The sequence below is a fragment of the Triticum dicoccoides genome, chromosome 4A (assembly GCF_002162155.2).
Source record: "Triticum dicoccoides isolate Atlit2015 ecotype Zavitan chromosome 4A, WEW_v2.0, whole genome shotgun sequence".
NCBI classification, from domain to species: Eukaryota; Viridiplantae; Streptophyta; class Magnoliopsida; order Poales; family Poaceae; genus Triticum; species Triticum dicoccoides.
This window is the reverse complement of record NC_041386.1, coordinates 696,577,850-696,583,009: the sequence shown is the minus strand read 5'-3', so window position 1 is coordinate 696,583,009 and position 5,160 is coordinate 696,577,850. Positions and strand designations below refer to the sequence as shown.

General features: G+C 39.7%; 1 long non-coding RNA gene across 1 annotated transcript; it reads right to left on the bottom strand.

The window, feature by feature from the left end:
• Positions 1–1,474: 1,474 nt before the first annotated feature.
• On the bottom strand, positions 1,475–4,741 carry LOC119289761. Its single transcript, XR_005141605.1, has 4 exons — positions 4,638–4,741; positions 4,413–4,518; positions 3,348–3,537; positions 1,475–2,075 (listed from the first exon to the last, which is right to left on the bottom strand). It is a non-coding gene; the product is annotated as an uncharacterized LOC119289761 (long non-coding RNA).
• Positions 4,742–5,160: the final 419 nt, after the last annotated feature.

The window sequence follows — 5,160 nt, the reverse complement described above, 5'->3', positions numbered from 1 at the left end:
ATCGAGTGAGTGTGAGTGTGAGTGGATCGGATAGAGGAGAGCGTGGGTGGTGGGAGATAGCTAGTTTTAGCAGTAGCGCGCTAAAGGTAAAGGCGATACTGCTAAACTACCTAGCAGTAGCACACTCCGAATTAACGTGCTGCTGCTAGAACTAGCTTCGCGGCAGGGTCGTGGGAATTATAGCAGCAGCGTGGCTTAGAGGAGGCACGCTACTGCTACATTTATTTCAGCAGCGAGTATTGCAGGAGTGCGCTACTGCTACATTGCAGCAGCGCCTTATTCTAAAACGTGCTGTTGGTAAGATCCTGTGTATAAGCTTTTCCCTAGTAGTGGAATCAAGATTGTTGATCTGTGGATCTTCGTTGTTGTGACTTTCATGAGGTCTCCTGTGTTTCTTCTTCCTCCTACGTCCTTGCTGTAATTATCCTAAACAAAGGGATGCGTACCCAACCACTCAGTCTAGTATGATAACAATAGCTTGGAAATACAGAACTACATATATGTAAGGAAGGGGAAAACCACCCAAAGGCAGATGTACAAATGTAGCAGGGTTAACTCAATAGGAGCCAAAAGGTATACTGAAGTATTATGATTAGGAAGTGCTACAGGCTAAAACGTTTAAGCATTTACAGTAATATATCCACCTACTATCTCTCAGATAGTTACTTAATAAAATCAAGGATGGTTAAGAACTTGCAAGTTTCTCATTACTAAATTATGCAGTGTTATTTATTTTTAACTTAAGATTGAATTTGCAGCATTTGAGAAATATCACCGCCAAGTCAAAATCGCGCAATGGCACTTAGAGCAAAAAGGTGTAAATTAAAAAATACACAATTTGCAGAGATACTCTCACCATCCCTTGAAATTCATGCGGCCGGTGAGGCAGAGAATGACGGCGTAGTGCTGCTAGAACTCTGTACACTGTGATTGCCCTTCTAGGTAGAGGCCAGCGCTGCCTTTGCACATCCACATCAGTCTCCGACCTTGTTACAATAAATATATTAACGCCCATGGATAGAGAGGGAAATAAATATATATCTATTGTAAAGAAAGGAAATATCACCTATCCATCCAAATAAATTTAGCAAACCATAGTCTGGTTCTGTTAAGGAGCCATGTTACTGCACAGACTAATTTCTAAGGAAAAGAAAGATGGCCGTGTGACTCACATCTCATGGTTGACTTGGGCATCCCTAACTTGATCATTGGCGTTGCCAAATAAAGCTACCTTCCCCGGTCCTCACGGCCACGTAGGTTTGCCACTGGCCTCTGCCATGGCGTGTCCCCACCTTCCGCGCCACGCCTTCTCAAGTAATCCCAAGAAGATAACAATAACAGACTGTGCCAGTATTATACACTTAATATTAATATTATTCGACAAACCTTGGAACTTGCACACGAATCATGTAAAATGCAAAACTACTAATACCAGCTTAATAAAATGACTTCGTTGTATCATAGATGGCAAACCATGATCATGCTTGGTCACTTCAGATGGTACAATGAAACAGGAATATTTTATAAAATGAAAAGGCAATCTCTTCAATTCTTAAAATAGCAGCATTTCAGTGGCAAATGGAAGTGGCGGGCGAGAGATAGGAGTGGTGAGATGTGGTGGCTGAGGCGAGACTACCAACTGAGGCATTAGGAATAGAGAAAATACAAGCTTGTTTAGTTATTTGTGGAGCACTTCTTAGAAAATACCAAAATCTGAAAGTAACTAAATCACTGTATTTTACCAATTTTATCATCTTGGCAAATGGAAGTATAGCTATAGCTTTGTATCAAGAGTGACAGAAGAATTCAACAGAAGTACATTAACTGAGACCAAGAAAGTAACTAAATCACTGTATTTTACCAATTCTTTTGTCTAGGAAGTGCAAACTTTAAATGTCACTTGACCAAGAAACGGAAGTTCAAAAACCAGTAGAATGCCCGCACGTTGCCACGGGCCTTTGATTTGAGTTTTCGACTGCACCTATGAATATAATGCATATATGTCTATCGCTCCCTCTCCTTCTCTCTCCCACCCTCTCTATTCACCATCTACCTCCCGTAAGCACCGCATCATCCTGCGTGAAAACCAATCCATTAGAAGGGTCCAAGTGGTAAGGTTTGACTTAACTAATAAACCTAAAAATCTTATTGCAATTTGGTTAGGTAATTTTGGCATTATTCCTACACATTCACATTCATGGTTAAGTTGCAAAATCCAAATAAGAAACTGAAATTCCTAACCTTCTATATGTTACACGTCGTTTTTTTAACACCATAGATGAAAGAATAGATTGCTGTTGTTGCAGTAACAATACATGTAAAATGAGTCAAGAAAATATGAATCACTCCATGAATTTATGCAGCAATGCAAATACATCACTGTCATGGCAAGGATAATACCATGAATTTCTACAGTAATAGCCTAAAACTATGATCAGCTCCTTACAATTTATCCTAGCTAGCATTTTGACCACTACCTTAAAATGCAGCAGCATTGATAATGCCCACCACTTCACCAGGGGACTAATTCCCTAAAAAACAATGTGACCTCCATATAGATCATTTCGAACTGTAATGAATTCACCTAATTATAAATGAAAAAATACATCCTTATGTACAAAAATGGTCAATAAAAATCTGAACTTCCTATGGAACATTCAAAGATGGAAAAAAAATATCAGTGCTCGTGCATCAATGGTGTCAATGATGTGCACATTTGCCTGACACAGAAGCAGGATGTCTTGCAAGACATGAGCGCACCTTCATATCACTTCATACATAATTATATCAGAGCTACATCCAACCTGACTTTGGAAGTTCAATGCCCTGATTTGTAGAACAAACTATATATGTAGTCAACACATAACATAACCGCGACCTCATAAGGTTAAGTTTTTCATATAGTGATCTATGTAAGATATATATGAGAAACAACAAAGGCAGTGTAATATATCTTATAACCTTTGATTGAATAAGATCCCCACAAACACAAGCCATATATAAAGACCAAAATGACTGAACAGGAAAATAGAGCATACAAATATGAAACAATGTTGCAAGAGCCAAACATGAAAGCTTGCAGCAGCAGCCCAGTGGAGCAGACATACAAATTCAACGGATAAATTTTAAAGAAACATGGCAAACCTTTAAAACAAACTAAATTTATAGGATAACAGTTATTGAAATAAAGTAAAACACTATAAAACTGTGTCAGATAATTGGCCAGCCATTTGAATTAAGTTAGTAACTGATATTGTCCAATCAGCCGCAAAATTAATTGGAAATAACAATAAAGATTTGAAATTTTAATTGCATCACGCGGAGGTAGTGAGAACTGAGAATCATACCTAACTGATTTTTTTTCTCAAAGCACCTATGTATATCAGCACCTTCAAGGACCTGCAGGTCCGACCCCTCCACGTCTGCTCCCAGCTCTACCAGCGTACCGCCACCATCTCCCGCAGCATTTCCAGTGGCTTCCCTTCCAATCAGGGGCCTCCAGATGGGTGTCCAGCACAAGCAGTGCACACACGGCTGCTACACGGCCGTCCCCGCCACGACGTGCAACAACATCAACCTTGTTAGTAATTTTAGAAAGGGGTGCCGTGTTCTATTTTAGGCGTGGCCCTTCTTTAGGCTTGGACCTAATGTCAAATCTCTTTTTCTATGAGTTCATCAGGACACAAAGTTCTTTAGGTATTTTAAAAAGAACTATCATGCACACTGTGTTCTAATATTTCCCTAGCAGCTAGTATAAAGCATAATTCGTACCCAAAATGGGAAATAAGTTGTCTTTAATAGCATCCAAGTTGCATAAATATAACAACATTCACTATTAAACAATTTATCTTCAGACCCACATGGTCTCAAGGAAAAAAATTGGAAGGTAAATGGTATCTACGAATTGCAAGATCTGTAGATGCTCCAAGTTGCCTGCCTTGTTGTTATACTTTATGCACCTGACTTCTTCCCTGAATCTCCATTAGTGTAAGATGCAGGGGAAAAGATATTTTAGCTAGAATCAATAATGCGCAGCAAGTTGATTAAGAAAATCTACGCCTATCCGTTTTATACAGACCGCACATACACTATTGATGTATGATTACCCTACAAACAAACTGAGCCTGGCACCAAGATAACCAAACATGTCATTAAGTGAATGCTTAATATACAAACAGATTCTTCAGCAGACTTGTGTATTCCAAATTCGCAGGTTCTATGCCATGTACTTCGGAACTAAAGGAAGGAATGGACATGACTTATTACAAAATCCTCCTTGAGGTACCATGCAGCGCAAAGTAATGCAACCAAATATAACTCATCAGATGCTGGTCATGGTACCCTATTCTGCTAAACACTGGTACTCTGTAAATTAATCTTATCATTGTGAATTCAGGTTACAAGTTACATACCTGTCTTCCATCCAGGAAATACTGTAAAGATCACCTAAGCAGGTAATATACTCAGAAGGAGGCGATGGCTCCATTCCTGGGCAGTATGTACCCCTGGTGCTTTCTTCTGCATTAGATGCTATTGTGACATAAATATTGAGGTCTGCAAGCATCAAACCCTAAAAAATAGTGCCACTTTCACAAGCTTCCACATATATACAGGACAAGGTTACCACAAAAAAGTACCATTTTTGCGTAGGTGTTGGATGCATGTTTTTCTTGTAAGACATTGATAAAATCCGCAGCATAGAGATATGGCAGGTTGGGCATACCTGAAACTTGCAAAGGTCAATACACAAGATGAACAAAACAAATTAATACAACAAAACAGAGGATATAACTTCCACACGTGAAGGACTCCAGAACCCCCGTGATCTGAGTAGTAGATAAATATATATGGTCATTTGGTTTGCTCCCTCCAGTGACTGCAGTTTTATTGCCCAAGAGAACTGCATAGAAGTTCTTCGCAGTAACTATCTGAAAACTTTCCTGGTAGGACTGAGGAAACACAGGTACCTCGATGACATTCATGATGCTGTCGTGGTGGTGTTCATCTCGTCATGGATTTTTCTCTGCCGCCCTTGCTGGAAATCCATTGCCGGGTAGACAATTCTCACCCACTACAAGCCACACGGCGTCTCTTCTTCTCGCCCTCTCTCGTTCAGATCCACTCATTCGTCATTTAGGAAAACAGTAGACAAAATTGGAT